Source organism: Strigops habroptila, chromosome 1, assembly GCF_004027225.2.
Source record: "Strigops habroptila isolate Jane chromosome 1, bStrHab1.2.pri, whole genome shotgun sequence".
In the NCBI taxonomy this organism is placed as follows: domain Eukaryota; kingdom Metazoa; phylum Chordata; class Aves; order Psittaciformes; family Psittacidae; genus Strigops; species Strigops habroptila.
Genome location: NC_044277.2, coordinates 8,452,823 through 8,480,086, shown reverse-complemented (window position 1 = coordinate 8,480,086; position 27,264 = coordinate 8,452,823). Strand labels below are relative to the sequence as shown.

Below are 27,264 nucleotides of genomic sequence, written 5' to 3'. Positions count from 1 at the left end.
ATCTCACATTTTGTCAGATATGAGCTGCTTCTGATTAGTAGACTTTCTATTGCTTCTTTTGCTGAACTACTCCGGTGTAATCAACAGTCAGTTTAAATTCTTTATTTCTCAGTGGTACTTGATTACTCCCTAATTTACCCTCTCTCCGCCCCCTCAATCACTCCCTTTCTTCAGTCTTTGCATACGTATGTATATTTTTATAGTTGTCTCCTCACTTACCCATAATTTCACAACTAAGATAGGAACTCTTTTTTCAGGCCAATTTCTGCAATAAGCCTATGTTTTCCAAAGCAATCTCAATGCAAGTAGTTTACTCCAAAGACCCAACTGCCTGAAAACAACTTAGCAAAGAATGCGTCTGTAGGGTGAGCATGGAATCTGGTACAGATACGCGCAAGGGCATGTAGTAATAGGGTAAGGGGTAATGACTTTAAACTGAAAGAGGGTAGATTTAGATTAGATATAAGGAAAAAATTCTTTACTGTGAGGGTGGTGAGGCACTGGAACAGGTTGCCCAGAGAAGCTGTGGCTGCCCCATCCCTGGCAGTGTTCAAGGCCAGGTTGGACGGGGCTTGGAGCAAACTGCCCTAGTGGAAGGTGTCCCTGCCCGTGGCAGGGGGTTGGAAATGGATGAACTTTAAGGTCCTTTGAACCCTAACTATGCTATAAAAGTAACTGTATATGAGTTCAGTAAAGGAAACATTTTGAGACTGAAATAGACAATTCCCAAATGCAAAGAGCCTATGTATATCTGTCAAAAGCCCCTGAACTGATTTTGTGAAATCATATTTCACTCCTTTTCACATAGGTGCTTTATCTTGCTCTCTGATTTTAAGTGAATCAACTTTTTTAGCCATCACAGAGAAAGGAAAAACTGCAAATTCATAGATGGAGGTACAGAGAAAACATTTCTGCTTCGTTGCATCTTCTCATCTATCACCAGAGATCATGATAATTCACTAGGAAGATGAATGCCATTCTGAAAACTTGGAGTGGGGAGAAGTGATGAAGCACCCAGCAGGACATCCACTATATGAAGTTATGGAACAGAGAAATCTCTGTAAAATAAGACTTCCTAGAAAAGGGACTATAAAGAACTGATATGAAAAAGAATGATTTGGCCATGTGAAATATTTCTTCCGGAATAAAATTTGATAACTGAACACTCCCTTAGAAAATATCACTGTACTGAATAAAAAAAGCAAAACACAGATACACTCCTCTGTGTATCACAGCTCTCCAAACATCTGAATAGTTATTATTCAGTAATGATTTTTAGTCTACTAAGGTAAGTAATAAGGTATTAGCCTTATTTCGCTAAGGAGGAACTAAACCATAAAGTAGATTAAGTGAGCTACCTGAGAGTGCACTGAACTGTTGCTAGATAGGCTCATTTGACACATATCCAGCAAAAGAACTGGCAACAGCTGAACTGAGAATTAATCTCTTGAATCCAATCTACCAGATTATACTGTATCAAAACTGTTACTGGGACTTCAGGACTAAGAGATGTGTATGTGTTCTGCACTTTTCATTTGTCCCTACATTAGGCAGATGCAACGGCTATGCTGAAAACCTCTTTTAATCACTACAGGAATATTAGTTACTATCTGTGGCATAAAAGACTTTTCTCTTTACCTAAGGGAAAATTATTTTGGGTATAACTAGAAAAAACTAGATAAACCATTAGAGCAACAAAACCAGCAGGAAAACTCAGGCAGAACAATACATCCTGCCTGCGTGAAACCAGTGTTTAGACTCTGATGCTGAACTGTGACAGCTGCTCTCAGAGGAAGAAGTCCCAGTCTTCATCCCGAGGAGTTAAATCTCCACGGAAAATCCCTCCTTGTGGCCCTGGGAGTCTCTTGCTGCAGTCTGGCTCTAATCCAAGCTGCCATCTGAAATGTTAGAGCTATGCAGCCCTTTACCAGGAAACAGCAGCGAGGTATCCTCCTGAATATCAGTAAGGAGTAGCCAGCTCTAACTACTCCGGCTGAGGAGAATAATCCATCTCTAAATCCCCTAGTTTAGAGCAAAAAACAGACATATTATCTAGCCTGGAGCAAAAGCAGCCTTAGCAACTGCCTAGCAACACTACCGCAGAGAAAGGCAGGTGATGCTGGTTATCCGGATGATAACTTGCAGGGACAAGCCAGCACCAGCCAAAGCTCAGCAGCCTCTAATGCACAAACTGAACCTCAGCCTTGTCTCTCTCTCTCAGCCCTAGAAAGGCAGGAAGTTTCTTTCAATAAAGGAGTGGACATTCAAAATATGTTAAATCTTTTCACTAAAAATCTGTTTCTCACCCTTCTGCCTCACCAGGTAGATGAACTCACCAGATAGACATATTACTAATAATTCAAAGGTTAATAGTCACTCCCAAGACTGACAGGATTTTTTTTACCTTCAGTACCTATCATCATGATTTGCATTTATTTTTTTCCTGCTTACAGAAATGACTTGTGAGTTGTGGAACTCTTATGGTCATCGCAAATTCCTCCATGGAACATTGCACAGTTGTAACTTCCACCCTTGCAGTTTATAGCTTCCGTAGTTGCTTTATTAACACTGCTACTAAAGAGAAATATTACTTGGGCAGTATATTGGTGCCCATTAGTGTTGCAGACTGAATGTTATGCGTCATATTGTAGTGTCTCTGATACCACAGCCAAAATGGTTACAGGATGAATAAGGCTATTTATTTTAAGGACTGCGAGCAATTTATATTCGAATGCTGCTCCACCTTAAATATCCTTGCTGTGGGCTTCCAGCTTACAAATGTAAACCTAGCACTTTCTAGGTGGGAAGATATTCACATGAAAAACAACTGAAAGCAGAAGCAAACTGAGAAATCTAGGACAAATTCTCACGTGGTTGTCCAGTTGTGAGGTCTTTTTTTGTAATAGCAGTTATTTGTGACAGAATGGAACGGAATAGGATAGGATAGGATAGGATAGGATAGGATAGGATAGGACAGGATAGGATAGGATAAGATAGGATAGGATATTTCCATTGGAAGGTACCTACAGTGATCATCTAGTCCAACTGCCTGGACACTTCAGTGCTGACCAAAAGTTACAGCGTGTTATTAAGGGCATCATCCAAATGCCTCTTAAATAATGACAGGCTTGGGGCACCGACCACCTCTCTAGGAAACCCATTCCAGTGTTTGACCACCCTCTCAGTAAAGAAATGCTTCCTAATGTCCAGTCTAAACCTCCCCAATGCAGCTTTGAACCATTCCCATGTGTCCTGTCACTGGAAACCAGGGAGAAGAGACCAGCACCTCTCTCTCCACTTACCCTCCTCAGGAAGCTGTAGAGGGCAGTGAGATGGCCCATCAGTCTCCTTTTCTCCAAGTAGACCAGCCCAGAGTCCTTAGTCACTCCTCACAGGACATGCCTTCCAGCCCCACCACCAGCTTTGCTCTCGTCCTCTGGACACATCCAAGGACTTCAAACAAGCATCCTCATTAAATTCAGGGCCCAGAACTGTAGACAGCACTCAAGGAGGGGGCTGTACCAACACTGAATACAGCAGGATAATCACTTCTTTTGACTGGCTCGTTATACTGCGTTTGATGCACCCCAGGATGCGGTTTGCTCTCTTGGCTGCCATAGTTCTGGAAAACTGAATGCAATTATAAATAAATCTGTGAGGTAATGACTAATGATTCATCTTCTTTTACTTAATATCCACTTTGATTTTTTAGTTTCAGAACTAAATTGGCAGGATGCCAATTTGACAGTGAGGTCATTTAAATTATAGATACAAGACTGTAAGATTTCACTGTAAGTTTACTACCTATTGAAATGTATTTATGCAATTGTATATGAGGGACTTTTTATAAGAGCAAGTAGTGATAGAACGAGAGGTAATGGCTTTAAACTGAAAGAGGAGAGATTTAGATTAGATATAAGGAAAAAATTCTTCTCTATGAGGTTGGTGAGGCCCTGGTACAGGTTGCCCAGAGAAGCTGCGGCTGCCCCATCCCTGGCAGTGTTCAAGGCCAGGTTGGACAGGGCTTGGAGGAACCTAGTCTAGTGGAAGGTGCTCCTGCCTATGACAGGGAGGTTGGAATTAGGTGATCTTTATGGTCCCTTCCAACCTAAACCATTCGGTGGGTCTATTATTCTATGAAATATATGTTAAAAGAAAATGCATTTACTTCTAAGTTAGCTCATGCTAATAGGTTTTTAAAGCACAAATCTGATGTCCTGGTGAACTCCAGAAACACTTTTTAAGAAATCAAAACTGTAACATGTATATTAGAAAGCTCTTCATGTGAGCAATTGGGATTTTACATAGTGTCACTGTAAAGGACTCTATTGGTTACTCTAAGTGCCTTGATTTCCATTTCGATCATTCTTGGTGCAGCCTAAATCCTTCTCACCCTGCCCCCCAGAATGGCTAATTTAAATTGACACTTTGCTTTAATTGCTCAGTGCTGCATACTTAAGCAATGAGAAATAGTCTGAGCAGATCCTATATCCCCAATACAATCCACTGTAATCCACTGATATTTTGGACTTCCGATCTATTTCTCAACATATGTAGGATTTGAACACCCACTGGTCTGAATATAAGGCATGAGGGCCATCTGGGAAACTTAGTCCAGTTCCCACAACTACATGCAACCGTGTAACAGAAGAGAAATCCAAGCAAGCTGTCCTTTGTGTTATCCTGAAGTATAACTCCCACAGCCTGCAAATGGATTGCTTTTGCATGACAGTGTCCAAACCTTATTTCATTTACCACTTTAATGCAGATATTTCCGGTTTCAATTGCTTGCTGTATAGATTATGTCTTCTAAACCACACCATAAGCAAAGGAATGAATATCGCACAAGTGACCTTTCACTGCACATCCAAATACTGGGATGAACCTGTCAAACATTTAATCTAAACTATATTACATCTGAATGTAAGCTGTCAACAGCTGAAACTGTTGCAACCAATTTAATACAGTTGAATGCAAAACATTTCTGAGTGTTTTTTCCTGATTTACAGATGACAAGGAATATAACACATTTACAATATTTAGATCACCCCTCATCGCTCTCGCATTATTTTTCACCTCCTTGAAGCTGCACAGATGCTAATACTCAGCATTTCTGATCGCCACCAGGACCTCTCTATATTGCTTTGTCTCGGTAACTCTATTCTGACAGAAAGGATGAGGCAGTATCCAGCTACTCATATATAGTATAATACCTTGACTGTGTGCCTCAAACAGAGCAGAGCAATGAAAGATTTAATGATTGTTGAGAGCAGAATTTGAGATTTCTATGATCACCAAGTTTTCCTTATAAAATCATTTCTTTCAAACATGATTAATAGAGATATTTGCTATAGGATCAACTCTCTGAATGCTTTTCCTAAATACCAAAGTAAAAGGTAGCTTTTATTGGAGTTATTGGAGTCTTACTTGGAAGCAATGATGAAGATTAACAAAGTTTACCCAGTATTCTGGGTGTGAAAAGGGCTGTGGATCCAGCTATGTGTGAGGAGGAAGATAGGGTGTTTATCTGAAAATCACAAGCGTAAGTGCTGCAATCTCTGTCTTTCATTAATTGCTAAACCAAGTTGTTATTTCAGAATCACAGTTAGTTCCACAATGCTATTTCCCTTTAACGTCTGATCAGAAATTATAATAATTCTTTGTGCTATTTAAGGACTCTGCTATCTGCACTGCTGTCTTTTCCACCCCTTCTTATAGGAAGAAGGAGGCGAGTTATAACACGACTTACGACCTCCAGATCTGGCTCTTCTGTTAGCCCCAGCATAAAATATGCCTGAAGTCAAGGAAATTACTAAAATAGCTGAAAAGAAAAAACTAACATGACCACCTGCAGCATTCGTTGCAGAGAAGCAAGAACAGGACTATGATAGCCCTATGTGTTTGTAGGGATGAAAGGGGCTGCCCCCGTCATTTCACTTGGGAAATCACAGGCTGTAGTTGTTGGATAAGCATATTGGGAAATCACAGGCTGTAGCTGTTGGATAAGCATATTGGGAAACGACAGTCTTTAGCTGTTGGATAAGCATGAACTGAAAGAGAAGAGGAGAAGGATCAGAGCTCACTGTTAAAAAGCACTTGTTTACTGTCTTACTCCAGTGGGGCAGAGACTCAGTGGGAAGAAGTGTTAAATCTCTGTGTAGGTCGCACTCCCGGTCCTGCTTATGGTTTGTGCTGGCAAAATCTAGTGTAAATCCAGACAGAATTTAACTTTAAAGCTGAACCCTACAAAAGTTTATCTGTCTTCTTGTTACCAGTGAAAACAAACTGGGCAAGTGAATGAAAAGCCAAAGAAAACAATATCTAAGAGAGAAAAAATACTGAATAAAAGTCAGGAAACAAACTAGATCTGCTGGGCTGTGAATCAGACTCACATTTAACCGGTACATTTAGAACAGGTAAAGTTAGTCTAGACCAGATAAAATATGGTAAAGGATAAATTTGCAAACCGCATAGAAATGGCTAAATGATACACCATTTTGACTTCAGCAAGCTTTTGATTTATGTCACTCTGAACTGGCATAGCTAATGGACATACTGATTTCAGATCTTGCTACTTCCAGAACTGCAGAGGCAACCAACATCATCACAGACTTCTCTGTGCAACATGGAAAGGAAATCACTTTTTTTTTTTAGCCACCTGAGGTGATTATTGATGCTCTTCTCTTAGAAACTTTCCATTTTGGTAAGTTGCTTTTATTAAAAGCAAAACAAATGTGCCTCCCTCTACCTTTTGGTTCCAGTGCATTTTTTAATATGAGTGTATTTTTCAAGGCACAGTAACTTACATGCTGACATGAGTTTTACAGATGAAACCAGAATCTTTCTGTCCTTCATGCAAACTCCAGAATAGACAGCAAAAAATGGTATATGATTATACCATTAATTCTTCCATTAAGACATCTGTATTGTGTTTGAACCTGACCTATGCCCCTTTAAATACTGGCTTTTTTGCAGAACTCTTCAAACATCCTGATATTTTGAGCCAACCACAGGCCTAGATGGTGGCAAGGCATGTATGTGTCTCTTGATAACACATTCTTTAATGTTAATAAACTGCAATATTTTCAAATATTACCCTATTTAAAAATGGATATTGCAACATTTAGGGAGAGGGTTGGATTCATAATCACCCAAACTACAGAAAAAAGCAATCCTTAATAGAAAAAATGCCAGTTTCTTCAGTAAATAAATAAATACCTGCACCTAGGCTTAAAAGACCAGACCCAACACCTTGTTCTACCAGCAGCCTCACAGTATATAAAAAAGTATATTTAATCAACAGACCAGGCATACATTACTCAATTGCCATATCTTTGGATCTACAGTGGTGAGACTATAAAGACGGGAAATATTTCAATCATACAGTTTGAGCTCCTTATGTTTATATATACCTAGGCGACTTGTGCTAACTATAGATGTTTCCATAACTACCTCATTCTCATCTGCTTCACTTTGAAAGCAAACTACCTGGATCCCCAAAAAATTGTTCGTGTAGATCCCTCTTGGCAACAGTTTCAAGAGTTATAGACATTTGGAAAAACCACATACTATTCATATTGGCCATAAAAATCTACTTTTAATAAATTCCAAAAGTTAGGGCCAGTATCCAAATAACAATATGGGTCACCAACAGCTGAAGACTCAACTCTTCTTGTGAGTGACAAAGAAGCATCCCTTAAGAAGAAGCATTGCGTTCCAGTTCTCCAGGTCTTTTTATCAATGAACATCCACAAACCTCTGTACAGAGGATTCCAAAGGCACTAGGATAAATCAGCTCCCCTTGCCTTAATTCAAACCTCACTTAGACAAATAGCAAGAGTCCCACTTACTCCAGGGAAGTTTGAACCTGACCTATGTCCATTTAAATACTGGTTTTTCTGCAGAACACTTCAAACATCCTGATATTTTGAGCCAACCACAGGCCTAGGTAGTGGCAAGGCATGTTGCCAATGCAAAGTGATTGTCCTGTTTTTCTCACTATGATGATTAAAGTACAGGAAAATACTCTTCCTGCTGTGACTGCTAAAAAGGATTTCCCTGTGTTCTGCTTGCTGGGCTGTGGAGTGCAGGAGCCATGGCTTTATGTTTTTGTTCTTTCACCTTCACTTTTGTCATTGTCATGTGTTTTGTCCCCACTGCAAGGCTGAGTCAGAAATGAAGTCATGTCATGCTTTATTTCAGGCTCAGGCCACGTATTGCATGGATAATGTTCACTTGTTTGGAAATCTGAGATGATCTTTAGAGATTGGCACTAATCAAGAATTATGCTTTATTCCCAGAACCTCTGCACTCCTTAGCAAACAGCCAGTCAAAACTAGGCATCCCACAGCACTAAAGCACAATGCCACTAAGGGAAATAACATCCTACCCATCAGAAGAGAGGGTGTGAAATCTTTCAACTTTGATCATAGTTACAACAATCTCACAGATCACTTGTCTGTCCCTTGCTGTCATTTCTGCCTCGCCATTGCAAAAGTAGACTCACCCCTTTGTCAGTGGTAGACTGCTGCTTGTTGCTGTCATTAGCAAATATGACACATACATTCTTTTGACACCTAATCCATCTTCCAGATGTACAGTACAATGTACAGTACAGCACTGCAGCTGCTCAGCTCCCTGCTTGTTAGAAGACCTCTGCCCTTTTGCTAGCCCTCCCACTCCACATGCTGAGCAAGTCTTTCGCACAGCCATATATTTCACTTTTAATGCTTTGACCTCTCACCATTTTTCTTCTCCTTTGTGTAGCATTTACTTTGTTCAATACTTTCATTCTTCGCTGTGTGCTATAGAGATTCCCTAAAAGCATCAAGTAAGTTTGGGTTTTTTGCATGTTTGTTTTGCCTGACCTGCTTTTAATATTTGTATTGGCTGCCTTTCATCAGTCCATCTTACCCAATTTAGTAGCAGCACTAAAAGCCAGTAGTAGTTACTCATTTCTGGTGCTCCTTTTTCCTGGCACATAAAATAAAACCTCCTAGCCCTTCTATTTTGCAGAGGAATGCCTCCAGATGATACAAATAAGCATGGACACATCTACAAATACTGATGCTTAGGAAAACAAGATTCAAAAGCAAAGCTTACATAGCTAAGACCAAGTGCTTGTGTACCAAGGGGGCCACTGCCAGCAGAACTGGATTTAGTATTAAGGAGAAAAGGTCATAGTTTTGTGCAAGGTTCAAAAAGATCTTCTTTCCTACATGGACTTGAAATCAGCAGGTAGAGTGGGTATGTGAAGCAATGTTCCCCATCAGAGGAAAGAAAATAGAGAGGAAAAGCTTATTTAGCTTTTAGGTGGTCAGCTTTTGCAGAGATAACACTGAAAATACAAAGTTTTCCTCTCCTGTAGCTTGCCTGTGTGCCTGGCCTTGCAATAGGGTTTCTTGAGTTCTACACATAAAAGATTACTTAGGCCTATTGAGGAAACAATGTCCAATTCTCCTTAATAGGATAATTCTGGACATTTTCATGTCAATAATTAATTAATTAATTTTTGTCAGTAATTTGATCTGGAACATCCAGATAATGTTTATCTACTGCAGATGGATTTTGTTGAAAGAATAAGGGAAGCTTTAAACAGGTATATAAGTGAGAGGTTAGTCAAATTAAGTAGGTATTTTTCTCTGTATTTAAACATGCCCTGTCCTATTCTTGTCCTGTCCATCCAGTGTGGAAAACTTTCTGGCTGAAGAAAGAATATCTCTGTGGAAAAAGAGATCTGTGGACTCTGGAAAATCTTTGGGCAGTGAATGTGAGGAGGCCTCAAGGAGGTCAGGTTTGGATGTATTTATAAAGACAAAACTGGCTGAATTCAACTCCATTGGCTTCACTTCAAGGTCTTCAGGCAAATTTCTCGTAGCATGGAGGTCCTTAGAGAACCCTGGAATTTGGCTCAGTGGTTTTCCTGACATCTCTATTTTCAGAACCGAAATGTTGGTTGTTATCTGCTTGGGTAGGGCTGGTCCATTGGGCAATTATAGCAGGGCACTGTCGTGAATTTTGTTGTGTTCGAAAGTTGCTACTTCAGCTACACGTCCCTGTTGGAAAACAGCTTGTCTTCCCTCAGCCTGTTACTAAGTAGGGTGCTGATATTCCAAGTACCTAATTTATAGGCAGCTCAGGTATTACCAGTGCTATGCCTTTTCTGTTACTTACTGTGGACTTCCCCTCAGTGTTCCCGTGTTTAATATAGGTCATGCCGGGGACCATGAAATAATAGCAAACTCATGTCTCTAGAGATAGTGGCACTGTGAAAACTCATTTCTGATGCTAGAATTCCTAGAGAGCTTTTCAAACTTGAAGAATGCTTCATTTTTAGGGACTCAGCTCCTAAATCATGTCTGCCACTGTAAAAATGATACACATTTGAGCTCCATACTGTTCATGCATTTTTAAATATTTCTATTTAACTATTTGCTTGCATGCCTGGACCAATTTCTTTTCTCTTAATAAGAGCAAAATGAAGTCAAAGTGTATGCATTATTAAATTTAATATGAAGTTACAACTGAATTACAAAATAGTGGCCATTTCTCATATTTATTATGATGGACTGGTCTTTCTCTTTCACTCACAATGGATCTTCTTTTCTGCTTGTAAGATATGGCGGAAATGGCCTAATAAGCTGTCTTTTACAGCTGAGATTTTCAGAGCAACTTCAGATGTCTGGATGCCCTCATCCCACTTAATTTAATGAGGAGTGAGAATCAAATCCCTTAAGCAACTGCGAAAACTTCAGAAGGGAGGGAGGATATTCCTGAAGCCAGGGCCTTTATGTGCTGAGGCTGCCTGGTCCATAGGGGACTCCCTCTGTGACTTGAGGCTTCATCTTGCTTTCCCATCTGCAAAGTGTGGACAATGCACTGGGTCACTGATTGTGGGGACATGAGGGTTGTGTGGGGATGAAGACATTACAGATGATGAATTATTAGACTGCACAGAGACATGGGTATGTACCTAATACAGAAGTCCACAGCATTTCAGAACCATTTCCTTGCATTGAAACTGCATTCCTGGCATTTCATACATGCCTGTCCTATTGCAGGAAGCTGTAAACATCAACATAACAGAATCTGCACGATCTGTTACAAGAAACCAACAAATCTCCCTGAGCAAGGGAGACAAAAACAATGATTCCGGTAGAAACACTGGGAAGAAAAAGCAGCTATTTAGGTTAAGAGAACATCCTGTCCCAATGATTAATTAAAAAAAAAAAAAAAAATTAAATATTGGCCATGAATATTTTAGGCTACACAATAGGTAACAATTAGATGGCAGTAGCTCTGGCACAGGCTTACAGAAGGAGTGATGGAGTCAAAAACGTGCAGCATGAATATGATTTGGAGTCTATAAAGTGTAGCAGCAAATGATTGGATATAAACCCCAAGGTCTCTTTCAATCCTGTCGTTCTGAAAACCATGCAAGATTCCTCCTTTCAGGGTGAAGGACTCTTTTTATAACCATAGTTACCTCTTTTACATAATTCCTACATTATTTTGATTGAGAGAAGTGAAGGGGAGTAAATGTGTATTGGTTTTTAAGGCGTACTGGAACAAAATGAGGACCATAAGAAAAAGAAAAAGAAAAAAAAAAAGAAAAAGAAAATGTTAATCTATCAGAAAAATTCAAAAGGACATCTAAAGCTGGTCAAAAAATTTTGACTGGAAATAATACGCAAACATCTTAACATGCAGGAGTGGCACAGATCACTACAATAAGTGGACTGGATTTCCCACTGCAGAAAGATGTGTCTTTCTCTCCCTCTGTAACAGGCTCTAGAGGATCCTTTCATATCTTGGAAGTATAGTAGTGACAGAATGACTCTTAGTTAAAATTTTTCTCTTGTCTTCTCCAACGAATGCAGAGTCTAAGTGAAGCTAGATTAATGGAGGTGGCATCAATTGAAAAGTGCCTCATAAATTAGAAAATTAAAAAAAAAAGATAAGAGATGATGAATGTAACTTCTGTGAATCTGGAATGAAATCGTTTTCCCACTGAACTTGAGAAAAAAGGAGAGGAGAGGAGAGGAGAAGAGAGGAGAGGAGAGGAGAGGAGAGGAGAGGAGAGGAGAGGAGAGGAGAGGAGAGGAGAGGAGAGGAGAGGAGAGGAGAGGAGAGGAGAGGAGAGGAGAGGAGAGGAGAGGGATCATGGCTCAGTTACATGATCCATGAAAACAAAAGAAGCAAGTAAAAGATGCGACTAGAAACCAAAATTAGGTTGTGAACTAGGCCAGACAGGACAGATTTAAATTTTTACTATTATATACATGGCAAAGATCAAACTTTAATCCCACAGTACATAGTCCTGACTTTCTGTGCCTGAAAACGCCGAGATCTGGATCAGTGTTCTGTAATATTCTGAAGTTACCTGGCAAGCATTAACTCTTCTTCCTGAAAGCCTTGGCTGTTGTCCCTGTCCCCTTCTCATAGAAATCCCACAGACTCAAACAAGTGCTAGCTTGGTCATAAAACTCTACTTTTCTGGATTTATTTGCAGGAGTAAGGACTGTAAATCCGTCTTAGTAGGGAATGTCTGGCTCAGATGCTCAACAACACATATAAATGCTTTCCCACATAGGTCATTGGGTTGGATCTGCGCCAGGTCAGTAGTGGTCAAAGGTAAATGTTATCTTGTTACAGAAGTCTGAAGTGGATCTCATTAAAAACTTTAAATGAGCAATTGGTATTTCACCTAATTTCTTACATAAAGTCTAAAAATGTCTTGCAAATGTCATGACATAGAGGTTCTTAGCTTAAAGACCTACTCTCAGTTATCCAGGATAATGGTGTGTTCAGATAACTGGGTTAATGGAAAGAATTGGTGATATGGACGCATATTGCAAAGGTATCCACCTGGAGTCAGTCTGGGTCCAGCAGGACGCATTGTACTTGCCAGGGCTTTCATTGCAGCAGCTCCACGTGGAAACTCTATACATACTGAGCTTGGATCAAGCACTAGGGATCATCTTGTGCTTCATCACACACGCAGGTGCTTTCAGTAGACCCTGGAGGAGAATAGCTGCACTTGGGCAGGCTGACAAATAGACCTAGCAAGCAGGGACTGTCACTGGCAACCCCATAAGTCAACAGCCCAATGGTCTGACCAAGGAAGGGTGAGTTGGCCATGTTGCAGCAACACAATGATTTAATGATCATAGCCAAACACATTTGCAATGGAGAGACCACCACTACACTTGCAACAGTTTTTCCCTAATTCCCTTCCGGAAGGAAGTGTTATGACACAGAGACCTCCAGTTTTTATCAACAGTTGCTGAGCATCGTACTTCCAAAAGCTGTCAAGCCCCTCAGCTTTAAAAAAGGTGAAAGAGCACAGGACTGTGAGGGAGTATGTGGTTCAGTGCTCTCCCACTTTAATACACAGCATCTGACTGCTGCCAAGATAGGCTATTACAGCTCCTTTAGGGCTCTTCAGTGCGCTTGTGCCAGTTCTTAATCTACGGATCATTGACATGATGGAACATAATGGCACCTTCAGAGCCCATTATATTTTCAGTTGTCAGATTGAACACGGGGAGATGCTCATCAGCAGAAACTCACTATAATGCTACATACAGCCATGTTCATGAGGCCTTTAATCTTTCGTACTAGAAAGGTACAAAACACACCACTCCACATTTTTTTTAATTGCAAAGGCCAAATTACCAAGTATAATGAAGCAAAATGATTTCATTAGAGTTGCTTTTTTCTCATTTCTAAGCTAAAACATTACAAGACCGTCACAGATTCAGAGTACTATTTTTGTTCCTTTGCTTAGTATCTGATTAGAAAACACATTTTTAAAAGCTGCTTAAAATTGCTATGCACCATTACAACTTTCTTGACAGATCTCACTTCTAAGCACATTACTGTTCAGACGTAAAGGGTAAAGAGCTACAAAGTGGAATCCAGGAGGGTATCTCAAAAGCATTCTAAGATTCAGCTTAACAGGCCAGTAGACAGAGTAATTAATTAAATCATACCTACTTTCACCTTAAAAATTTCAGCAGTAGATTCCAGATCTCTACACTGCCCTTCACGTGAGTAACACTGGAGTTCGTAAAAGACATCAGCTCTGTGATGAAATGAGTGGCAAGCAGAGATTTGATTCATGACCTGGCAGATGAGAACAACAAATACTAAGCGTGGTTCTATTGTCAAAGCTCTGATGGGCTTGGCTTGTTTCTGGCTAAAGAAAAAAAAAGAGTCTTTCCAACTTTCCCTCCACTTAAACAAGTTCAAAAGGAGAAGGTTATAGCTTTTTCCTCAGCAGACAGAAGTTGAAATGGAGAACTTGTGTGGAGTTCAGGATGACTATAAAAGCTTGGTGAAATGAACTCAGTCTCCATCATTGCCTGGTTCATTTTAGCTTCTTTCTCTCCTGTCTGAGCTTGTCCTTTAAGATGATAACCTTGGTGGCAACATCTTGAAAGCCACTCCAAAGTAATTTCAAGCAATATATAATTACCATGGGGTTGAAAGCTCCCATCTTACAAAGCTATAGCAGCTCTGTGAGATCTAGCCCATCTGACAGGATGATAGTTCTGCAAGCTTCTCCAGCCTCCTTTGCAAGCAAATACCCTACCCACTTGGTCATAAAACAATACATTGAGGCTCCACAGTATCTGGGGCCCAGCTGTGTCTCTACCTTATTCTCCTCTGAGGAACTGCAGCATTTCTCCAAGGACTAGCAGTAGCCAGTGGTGCATGATGAGTACTAGCAGGGTATGTAGGGAGCAAAAGAAGCTGTAGCACAGCTTTCTCATACTTAAGCATAATCCTTGTATTAGTAAGATCAGCACTAATGGAGAGCCTGCTCAGCCCCTTATTTGTTTGCTGAGAGGATTGGCTGGTTACAGAGAACTTTTCCAGACATTCACAATGGTCCAACAACCAGATTCAAGCATGCCTCCATACTTGCATCTGGAGTTCTGGTTCACCAATGCTGCCAAATATACCATGTGCTTAACCTCAGCATTTTGGATCCGGCTCAGTGTGCATCACATAGCCTGCTGGAAAAGAGCAGCCACTCTCAGACTTCTGCTCCCAGTTGAAGTTTGGAGTTCCTCTTTGGAGTCTTTCTTTTGTCTTAATGGGAAGAGAGATGTGTTTTGGAGCGACGCCGGTAAGTAGCGATGAGTTTTGTGGCCCCTACCTAATTCACCTTAAAAATTATTTTGTTACTACTTGAATTTATCTATTATCTCCCTCAACACTCTCATCCAATATATACTAGATAAACCTCCCTCTCTGCATGTACATTGTTCAAATAAGTGTTTTAACAAGTATGCAATATTGATATGTTAAGAGGTAGAGATGACTGTTTATTAATAAGTAAACAGTTGGCCTTCCCCCAGAATTGCCTTCCTCCAGAATTCTTTTATCCAGAATTACATAACTTAGGAATAGAAACAGTTTTAATAATCAAGTAAATTACTAGACCTAGAAAACTAATCACTGCAAAAGCCCACTCACTTGTTTAACATTTCAGAAAGCTCATAACATAAAGTCTTGTTCCCACATCGTGTTTCTGCACTCTGAATAAGCTGATTTTCATGTTTTGCTAATGTTCATCTGTGATATCTGTGAGCTATGAAACAGAACACCTCCAAGCTTAGGAAGTCATACATGCTGCACTTGCTTAAATCTGACTCCCTGCCCAGACACTGGTCAAAACAACAGGGGTCTAAACACTGCCTTTGGCAGAAATAAAACCATGTGGACTGGATTTGTCTTACATAAAAAGCAAACCCAAACTATACAGTCAGCCTTGCAACATAACAGGTCCCAGACTGTAAATACAGTTACATGTCCCACATCTTAAAAATCATGAGATAACAATAGGAAGAACATTTCTTTGCATCTATTTTATTATTCTGACACACAGAGATGCTGGCCAGGGCAGATGCCACACAACCACAGAGCAGGGTCCTCACATTGCTCAGTGTGGTCTATCTGGGCTGTAAGAAGGGATAATGAAAATGATCCTATGCCAAAAATGTCAATGCCTATGGAGTGGTTTCCCAGCACTGACATAAAGACCCAGTTCATACCTGCGCCCTGTGATTCAAAAGGGAAGCCCCCTATTATGCTGGTGAGATTGCACACTGATTGAGAAAATGTCAGAGTAAAATAACAGCAAACTTCTTTGATGCTCTTGAATGAACTATAATTACTGCATTGTCTAGAAAAGAAGCTCAATTAACAGAGATACATGCATGGGGGATTACTGTGGTAACGAAGACTCTCCTTCTAGTGACCTTCTACAGAAATTTTTGCTCTAAGGGGATTTTAAACATATTAAATGCTGGGCAAAGAGAGCACTGCAGGTAAAACTCAACTGCTTTATTGAATTTTGAGAGAAAGAACAATTTATATTACTGGAACATTTAGAAATCATTCAGGCAGAGATAATAAATGATTAATGACTATCAATAAATGTTTGGTCAGTGGTTATGACAATTAAGAATCTAAAAGGTCGACCGATTTGCTAATGTGATGGGATTGTACCGTGTATAAAATACATGCTATTCCTGCAATATGCTTTTAACACCTCTTCATTTTTGTTTAACCTTTTTAAACTAAAGATGAGCTGAATATTAATACAGAAGGAAAAAAAAGGTTTGGATCCTGTTGGACATACTCTAAAAGTGTAATGATTTTGAACTCCTGTTGTTCAGTTTTAGCCACAGGCAAAGTCTAAAGGCCAGAGTCAAGCTCAGCAACTGTACTGTTCTGGTGTGTCAGGAAGAAGGGCAGCAGAAGCAGACACTGGTTATTTATTCTCTGACAACTTCTCAGTTTTCATGTATCTATTTACATCTGTCGTTCCTCCATGTAAGTCAAGATAGATTTCTACCTGCCTCCGTAGCATTATGGTGCTCTCTATAGTCCACCTTCTCCTCCCCATATATTCTACCTTCCTGGCTTGCACTGTAAAGTTGCAGGTACCCTCCACTGTTACAAAGATGGAGTCAGAATCCTTCCCTACTAAAACAAGACATCTAAGGCCACCACCCTCCGTCATGGATGGGAAACATCATTCCATTGGCACTGTCAGTCTTTATTTGGCTATAAAAGCGATTAACTTTCCCTGCTACGCTGCTGACCTTTTCAGAATTACACCCACAGCTCACCCTGAAGCCAATAAACTTGTAATGCTAAGGGAAATAAACCCGTCTTAGCCCATTGCAGGACCTTCTAATTATGCCTGAATTGCCTTTGCACTTAGAGAAAATCTTGTGGGGGGGATCACTATACAATGGAGCTGACACATGCAAATGCTCCTCCCCAAATCTGGGACAGCTACAGACTGTTCAAGAAATGGCTAAGGATGCTAGGTTCATTTCCGAGGATAGGTAGATGCAGATGCCATCTCTATGCACAATGTTCAAAATACCTATTATAATGTGGTTGGGAAATACAACTGACATCCCAGCTTTGTTGCACTTGAGCTATTGTCCACACTTCCACTACTGAATCAAAACCCAATTCAATAGAGTCAATGGGGATCAAATGTGGGTGGCTTGGGAAACGGCAAATTGCATTCTAAACTCCACTAATTTTACTGACCAGCTCCTTCCCTGAATATAATGGGGAGACAGGGACATTTGCTCAGATATGTGTTTATGTTGCAGATAAACACATTACCCAAGGTAATTTCACTCTTGTTTATTAACTACGGATGGAAGGGAAAAGAGATTTCCCACTGCAATTTAAGTCTGCTTAAAAAGGCTGTGTTGACTTCTGGGGTTTAATCTCCTGCTGTTGTAGAAGATGCTGCCATTTTGGGAGCTCCGCAGTGGGGAATGATTTCATAAGAAGTCCTGTAATTACTGAAACAAAGATTTTTCACAGTATTTTTTTCTTCTGCAACTGGGCTACTTGTGGTAATAAAAACTAATTGAGAAAAGACAAGCTATTGTTAGAAAGATTCAATTTTTTACACAGGAGGAAACATTCTGATTGATGAAAGTCAATCATCAAATCATGAGCTGCTGACCCTTTTCCTTAGATGCCTATTAAGAAGGGTGTATTATTCTCTCCCTCACTATCCCTGATGTAGCTGCATAAGCTTTATGGGGTGATTCCAAATTTACCTTGGTAAATGAAGTGACAGTCCTGAAAGACTGGGACAGAAGTGAATTTTACTTTGCTCCTGCCTGACTTACCCACTATGCCAATTCTAAGTCAAAGATAGTCTGTTTCTTTGACTCTTGCAGGTCACAGACAAGATCTGGTAGCGTTTTCAAACCATCTTCTGACAAATCGAGGCAACTGACCTATCTTGCTTTGTTAAAGACCCTGTGCTATTGTGATGGAATGAAAATTGCCGTAGGCAGGAGAGCAAGGATCAGTCCTACAACAAGCCAGACTTCAATAACCTCTCTCTCTGAATGGATGTGGGAGGCAGCTTTTCTATCCTGTAGAGGAAAAGTCTTCCCTTCTCCTGGAATACTGCTGAGAAGGTCTGGACAGCCATTCACTGCCTCTGACTTCGTCTCACTACCACTGGGGAAATCTCTGTACCCAGGACTGCCTGCTATCCTCAATTTCCTCTGAAGGACTCAAATTCCACAAGGATCCCACTTGGGATGACTTAGGATCCCACTTGGTCTGTGTTGAGATCCAAAAATCCTGAGTGGCATTCCCAGCAGTGTTCGACAAGCCTGGGAATAGGTGGCTGCAAAATACAGTCACTGTGGGGAAAGGAAGGCTCATATGAATATATTAGGAAGTGAACAGATCTGGGCCAAGACTCAACCTTGGTAGCTTAAAGCACTTATCTAATCTACAGAGTCTGAACTAAGCACAATGTACTCTTTAGGATCCCTTATATGCCTGTATAATCAATTCAGCTTGGTTTTAGCACCAAAAGCACCCTTCATGCTCTGATGACGATCACAAAGAAAACATAGATGGACTCAAAGATATCTCCATAGTGTTTCCACTGGGGTGATTTGGGCTTAAGACACATGGCAGGAGCTCACCAAAACCTGTTCAGATTCAGTTCCTGACCTGTGACAAACTCGATCCCCCAGTGCTTTTTAAACAAGAGCTGAATGTGGGCCAGGCAAGGACCCATGAAAGGTATTGCAAACACCAGCTATAAATGAACTCACCAAAGCTTTATTAAAAAAGCTCAATTACTCGCCTGAGCTCAATCCTATGGACATATTATCCTTGCCAGTCAGGAGCTGCCTGTTCAACACAGTTAAAATTGAGGATACAGGTGATCTGGGGAGATTATTGCTGTTATTTCAGATTCAGACACTTATTTGGTTTTTCAAGCTTTCTGTCTTATCTCATTAGGAAGTGAATCAAAAGCAGATCCATGTACACAGCTTCTAATGAAACTGCTGGAGTGACAAAAGATAGCAAGATAATTAAATTCCATGCTGTACTTGAGGCTGAACAGAAACTTTTCATGTTTCTGAGGTTGTTAAATTGGTCAATACTCAAACTTGCAAGTTTGTTAGTTTTAGGTAAATTATAAAGGCCCCTCAGAGCATTTACAAGGTACTCCTCAATGGTCCTTATCCTATCTTTAGGATCAGAGAGAATATATTCCTTTAGGATTAGCTCAATGCATACAATCAGTTTATAAAATCCTACTGAGCAGATGAGACCTGTACCCTGAATTGCCAGGTCTTGTTTTCTGTCGAGTCTTTTGTTTTGTTCTTCCTTTCTTTTGTTCACTGTTGGCATGCATACTTTATCTGCCAAATGATATTTCTTTGCGCTAATTCTGAATTCAATAATAACTGCATCTCTTAAAATTCAACCATTAACAAGACGTGAACAACAGAAAACACCAAGCAGCGCTGCATTTTCCGCTAAAAGATAATAAATTTTTAGACCAAAGTGCTCTGTTCTCCATAGCATCCATATCTCGGTTTTTTGCTCTTTCCTATCCTTCATATCTGTCCTTTTGTAGTTACTTAGCTTTAATTCTGTCTTTAAATGTTCAAGCTGACACTTGACTGTCCTAGAGTTACACTAGTTAAAAATGTATCTGAGTTAAAAATGGCATATACTGGGGAGAATGAGATATAAAGTAACAGCCAGAGAAAATCATTATCCTGTATGCTGGTTTTGGGATATGTTAATTTTCTACATAGTAGCTACTATGGGGCTCTGTTTTGGATTTGTGCTGAAAACAGTCTTGATAACAAAAGGTTGTTTTCGTTATTGGTGAGCAGTGCTTACATAGGGTCAAGGCTTTTTCTGCTCCTCACCCCACCCCAGCAGTGAGTAGGCTGGGTGTGCACAAGGAGTTAGGAGGGGACACAGCCGGGACAGCTGACCCCAACTGACCCAAGGGATATTCCAGACCATATGGTGTCATGATTGGTATATAAACTGGGGGAAGAAGGAAGAAGAGAGGATGTTCAGAGTGATGGTGTTTTGTCTTCCCAAGTAACCATTACATGTGATGGAGCCCTGCTTTCCTGGAGATGGCTGAACATCTGCCTGCGATATGAAGTGGTGAATGAACTCCTTGTTTTGCTTTGCTTGTATGTGTGGCTTCTGCTTTACCTGTCAACCTGCCTTTACCTCAACTCATGAGTCTTCTCACTTTTACCCTTCTGGTTCTCTCCCCATCCCACGGATATTCCTGCATTGCATCATGTCCCACCTGGAATGAACATGGAGAACAGACTATTTTTGCAGCAATCTGTTATATATTGAATACTGTTATTTGACACTTGTTAGTCTCCCCCAGAATCAGCAACCTGCCCATCTTCCGATGTATGACATTAGCATAACACCTCTATCTGATCTTAGTGCTCCCCCCTGGGCTTTCTCCAGCTAGCCCAAATTTTGTTGACATGTGGTGCTCACAAAACTTCAGACTGAGGTCTTAGTAATACTGAGCTACATGGGATGACCACTGTCCTGTACTCTGCCTTTGCTGTAAGAGTATGAGTTTCTTTACTTAGTCAAGGTCAGCTTCTCACCCACTGTAATTTCCAGAACCTCTGCAGATTTGTTTTGTCCCCACCTTTATTTGTGTAGTTGAGTCCTTCTGCCTAAGGGCGATATCTGCAACCTTTGCTGCACTGCAATATAAGCATTTTCTTAAAAACATCACAAACAACTTCATTTGAATGTGACTCCTACCCACCAGCGTGTTGGGTCAATCCCTGCTCGGTGGTACCTGTGAACTGCCTAAGCAGGTTTCCTATTCCATCATCTAGGGTAGCAATGAAAATAATAGGCCAGACAGCTCTTTACTCTCACTCAGCACAGACCTTCGTTCATAATAAACCATTCTTTATATGATTTTCCAGGCTTTATGCACACACATTCAAGAGTTTGACTCAAACCAGCCATCTCCAGATGTTGCATTACATTGTTATACCAGTAGATTTAGAGAGGTGCCTTGAAAATCAAAACTTTAACATTTCTTTCCTTCCAGGTTCATCTAAGGCTCTCTTGTTTCTCCATCCTCTGCTGAGATCCTTCTTGAAACACTACCTTCCTATTTTGCCAGACTCTCCCCAGCACCATCTTTCCTTTCCTTCTGTTGTTTGCCTTTGATGTGGGCTGTAAAGTCTTTTAAATGTGTCTTTTGGTTGGTGTTAGTCTCACCTAGTCTACCAGAAAGTCGTTATTCCTTGACTTAACACTTCTAAAAGAGAAATTATGCACTCATAAAGTGTTTGCACTAAAATCAAATGAGAACCCAGTACAAAAATATGTTGATAGAGGGGGAATTTCTTCTTTTTTTATATTACAGATGATAGGATAATACAGTATAAATACTTGTCCTGCAAAGACAGGCAAGTTCTTGGCATGACATGTTTTAACTTTGACCCACAAGTGAAATTCTGCCTGTGGTTTGAATTCGACCTGTTACTCTTGGAAAAGCCAATGTTGCCTCAGGTAGAAATCAGTTCAGAGTAAAGAAACATTCATGTCCACATAGGCGTCTGCCTGAATGCTGGCTATCTTAAGCTATTTTAAGACATTAAGTCAATACAGCCAATGGGACCTGAGGAGTGATTCGGATATCCAGACACTAGCTGTCCACTCTAGAGCAAGCTGAATTACTCTCTGGGCTGCATCAACTTTACTGACTGAATACCCGTGGACAGCAATGGGATCCTTAGACACAATGGGCTCATTTCAATTGCCCATGTGGGCCTTTACTCAGTGTCATTTGAGATGATCCAGAGTATCTTTCATTTGCTTCTCTTTGGGGTGCCTCATACAGCAGTAAGCTAATGCATCGCATCTCTACAAGCAGTCCTGTAAAGGTAAAAGCTCTCCACTCTTCCTTTTGTCTGCAGGATCTGACTCATGGATAGAAAGCCAGGAACAGCTGATGCAGTGATGAATATGGTGAACAGGGGTCTCTGTTCTGTTTGCGCCTCTGTTAAAATAGCTGTAACAAGCCTGGTGTAAAGCCCTGAGTTACAGCCACGTCTCAGATTCATAACCAGAAGCCTTTCTGGCTTTCTTTGATGCATCCCTTTGGATATCAGCCTGATGTGCATTGGTCTTGCTTCACTACGCAGTGGGGACAACTGCACAAAGAAACCTGTGTGTCATGAGACAGCAAAAATCATCAAATTTAATAGGAATGTGTGTCTGAGAAATATATCAAACATTGACACCCTTCTCTCCCACTATATGGCAAGCTGCACTCATTGAAAGTCACTGGTCTTATTAGCATAGGGGTAACTAATAATGCTGTGTAGGAATTAACTTTGAGGAGCCCTGAATTTCAGCCTCACCCTGTTGATCAGTTCACTTAAATAAATGACTTACTACAGGCTCAAAAAGAAAGAAAAATCTTAAACACAGCTCCCAGAATTACATGTGATGTTGGGGTTTCTGACTAGTCTCCTTCAGGGATGGCTCTTCATATCACCTTGCCTTGCTTTCCCCTTCAGATTCTGAGGTTTGACCTATCTTTTATGCCAAAACCCAAGTTCTATGTTTTTAACAGAAGAGGCAATGGTAGCTGAAGACCCTTTTAACTGACATCAGCAGGAAGATATGTGCCCATTAATCCATTAATTTGTATATCAGCAGTGTGAAAGAATGATTGGCTTTGACAAACAACTGGAATGACCCACAGTCTCTGAGGATAGTGTGCGCTGAATAAACTTCCTCAAATTTTCGGGATTTTTGGAAGGAAGGCTTGGATCCATAAAGACATTTCACTGCCTGAGTCCCACTGAAATTAATGGGAGACCAGAGCAAGAGTGTCTTTGCGGATCTTGGCCAACGCGCCTGAACTCCAGTCCAGCTGTCAAGGTCTAGAGGCAATGGCAAACTTCCCATAAAGATTGGTGGAACAGGCTTCAAAAGATGATTTATTGACAAAATCTGATGTTAAGGCAGATCGTCAGCTGGAGTAAATTGTCCCAGGCTTGTAGAAGTCAGTGGATTTTGAACAACAGAAACTAGCAGGGAATTGTCTCACATCATTTATTCAGTTGATTTTCATGTTTTCTAATAGGAGACTACTGGCAGAGACCATTGTAGTGGCCTGTTGGACTATGGGAAGAGCAAGAGAGGCAGAGCCTGTTGGAACAGTGTTTGTGTACCTTCCCCATCAGAGGCTATTTCCACAGGAGGACAGAGAGACAGAGAGGTCTGAGATACCTTCATGTTTGCTGAAGTCTCAAAGGCATTGTTGGATTATTCTCACAGACACTCTGTAAAAGTGGATTAGTAAGTGAGAAGCTACAAATCCAACTAAACCAGTGCTAAGTTATAGCCTGCCTTCCCATCAGACTCACTGCAGAACATTAGGTAATCAGCTTTTAAATATTTTATTTGCTGTGAATTTCAGGCATTTCCCTGGGCTTGCTGAAATGTGCCAAGGATTGTGGCTTTTGATATTTAAGCCAAAACCCAATAATCTGTTAACCTGTCAAATATGATATTCCCAGTGTTTAATAATAATTTTTAAAATCCTGTAAAAGTCAGTTCAGAGACTATTCCTGTTAAACAGACACTAGGGGCTGCTTTAAACCCTTCACTTAAGGCCTATGTGGAAGACAGTAAGAGATAAGACCAAAGCCAACATATCCTTTGAGCACTGTGATCAAAGTATGTAAAAGTTACTTCAACATTGCTGTTAAAATACTGCTGCTACCCTAATGATATCATAGCACACCAGTGGAGAGACTACTGCACCACTTCTCTCCTTGAAACACCAGCCTCTCGTGGCAAAACACACTGGTGAGACCCAAATCCCACAAATATCAGTGGAAGTCTGACCAGTTGATATTAAAGGACTTCGGATCAGATTGCTAATGGCCTGTTTGGACTATTCATTTTATATTTTTATAAGGAAAGTATGTGTCACTAGTCCCATTGATAAGAACAGATTACTAAACACATTGGAGCTGAACTGGGGACTGAAGAGATCGGGGTCTTCTGAAAGCCTACTCTAATAGGTGGCAGAATAATCATTTCAGTTTATTGAGTCCTTTAGAAAGGAGGATGGGCCTTAGGTAACAGTCGCCATCGTTGCTGAAATCACAAAGACAACCATATGATCTTATACAAAAGGTAATCAGGAAGGGAAATTGATAATATGCAACATGACTTTAACTAACAGAAAGAGATTGACTAAGTTTTATATTTCAAACTCAGTTAACAAACAAATTAAAATGACCTTCCTAGCTGGAAACGAACAGCATCTTAAATTATTTCCACTTTAATTAATCAAGGTGTTATTTAGTAAAACTGGTGTCTTGTGGAATTAGCAAAGATTTAGAATGAGTTAAATTTGTACTGGGGAAGTGCTTGCGGTTTGTATTTTCTCAATAAGTAGGAAAATAAGAGGTTTCTGAGGGATCCAATGATGGCTAAAAATTAATGCCTGTGTACTTGAAATGCAAATCAAGTCCTAAGCCAAGATCCTGGACCACTATGCTACTGTCTACTGCCAAATGCAATAAATATCCTGCTCAGAAAAAAATCCCAAAATTGCTTACATTTGAAATGGGGTTACTTCTGATATCTCTAGTGCACACCAGTGTGCCCAAGAGTGGCCTGAGTTGAAGAAGGAGGGCAAGCTAAGCCACAGGATAGGTATTTGAAGTTTGTTCTTCAACTTGTTTGGTTTCCTTGTCTTATTCAGTACTGGTTGGACATTGTTTCTCTCTATGCTGGTTCAGTGCCTTGCCCTCAGCTAAGGAAGACAGCCTGCTTGTTGCCCAGATGCTCTTAACAAGAAAACTGTGTCAGTCCATAATGCTGTCAACAAGAAAACTGGTACACAGCTGATGTGCAGATAGCACTTTTCCCTAAAATAAGGTGCCTAAATAGTACCCATTTGGTTGATGAGAAGGTGGCACTGGTTGGGTGTGCTGCCTCTGATGTGGACAACGTGCAGGGTGAGCAAGTGTGTGTTTATACCTGTGATTGCATACACAGCCAGAAAAACTGGGACAGGCTGGGAATGAGAGAATGAAGAGGGGGAAAACTGATATATTCTATATACTTCTGACAAATTATCACTTTTTAAAGACTTACACCTTACCCCCCTGTACTTACAAGCAAATATAAACAACTGCAAACCTGGGGAATATAGATGGTGCTAGAGCAGTAACAGGGAACAGCTGCCTGATCTGGTTAAATCACAAGTTAAAATGGTGACCTCAGCAGAGCCATAGTGTTATGGAACTACTCCAGCTGGAGGGGACCTCAAGAGGTCTCTAGATCAAGATCCTGCTCAAAGGACTGAAATCAGAGTAGGTACATTGTCCAGTTGAGTCTTGGAAACCTCCAAGCACAGAGATCAGACAAGCTTTCTGTACAAACTGTTCCAGTGCTTCATTATCCTCACAGGAAAAATATATATCCTTTTACTTAGTCTGAACTTCATTTGTTCCAATTTATAACCACTGGCTGTCTGTCTTTCACTGTGAACCTCAGTAAAGAGCCTTGCCTCACCTCCTTGGTAACCTCCTCTTACACACTAGAAAGCTGCTAATAGCTCTCCTCAAAACCAACCCTTTCAAAGGCTGAGCAAGCCCTGTTCCCTCAGGCTCTTCTCAGCAGGCACATTCTCCAAACTTCTATCATCTTGGTGACTGGCCTTGGGGCTTCTACAAGCATCTTTCTTCTATTGGACAACTGATATAGTAAATAGACAGGATCTAACAGTACCATGTAAATAATAATTTCCCTTGATCTACTTTGTATGCTTCTGTTGACACAGCCCTGTATGCTGCAATCCTTCCCTCCTGCCAGGGCACCCTGCTGATGCTTGCTCACTCTACTGCCCACCAGGACTTTGAGGTCCAGATTTAGTTTTTTATTTGTTGTAGGTGCCCACTCTTGCTGAAGCCATAAGCTATATTTGATCAGAAATGCATTCAGAGTCTGATTTCAGCACTCTAGGGAGCATGAGATAAGCTCAACGATTGCAACTGGAAACATAATCAGCACTTCTAAACTTTGGCAAGTGAAGGAGGCCAAAGACAGACTGAGAGATCTGCACCACAAGTATCTGCCACCACAAAGCTAAGTGTGTGGTCCAGTGGACACAATTTCATGTGCAGATGTAGCCAGAAATCTTGCAGAGAAACATTCCCCTGATTCTTTCTTCTAAGCAATGACAACCTGAACTCTCACAGACTCACAGCACCTGGGACTCATCTGAGCTCTTGTTTCTGCTGTTCAGCACCTCTTCAAGGGGTATCAGTGTGAGCATAGTCCAGCCACTGCAGTATTTCAAAGACCTCTCACATCTACACTGCCTGCTGGTAGCAGTAAGAGTTCTGAAGCACTCCACCAAGTTGCCAGTGAAGGGTACCATGATTCCCAGCTCTCACCCTTAGCCAGCCCTTTTTGTGGTACTGGCATAAGGCTCAGTCTTTTGGCTACTCAGTCTTGGCACTGAGCTTAAAGTCACTTCACCTTCTCCTAGCTGTAGCAGGGGGTGCAAAGCTGCTCTGAAACGAGGCCTGGACCATAAGAATTGATGAAAAAAGCAATCATTCCTTGCTGCTCAATGGAATGAAACAGCAACGTTGTGGGGTGTGGAAGTCCTCCTGTCTGTCAGCCACAGAGCAGAGCCTCCCTGTGACTCAAGAGGCATTAATTAGTGTCTCTGGCTCTGCAGGAACCACTTAATTCAGCTCATCTCTGTGGTTTGGCTGCCCTCTCCGTTTTGTCCTTTTGATGCTCTCTCAGGGTTTTCATTAGTAGAAGTTCAGAGATGCTGCCACCACCAGATATCTACTTTTTCCAGACAATTCCTGAGGATCCACTGGCTGC

The 27,264-nt window shown here is 40.8% G+C and overlaps 1 protein-coding gene across 3 annotated transcripts in view; it reads right to left on the bottom strand.

Annotated features, from left to right (window-relative positions):
• KCNQ3 (potassium voltage-gated channel subfamily Q member 3) overlaps nucleotides 1-27,264 on the bottom strand; it is a 206,753-nt gene that overhangs the window by 75,941 nt on the left and 103,548 nt on the right. The window lies entirely within an intron of this gene.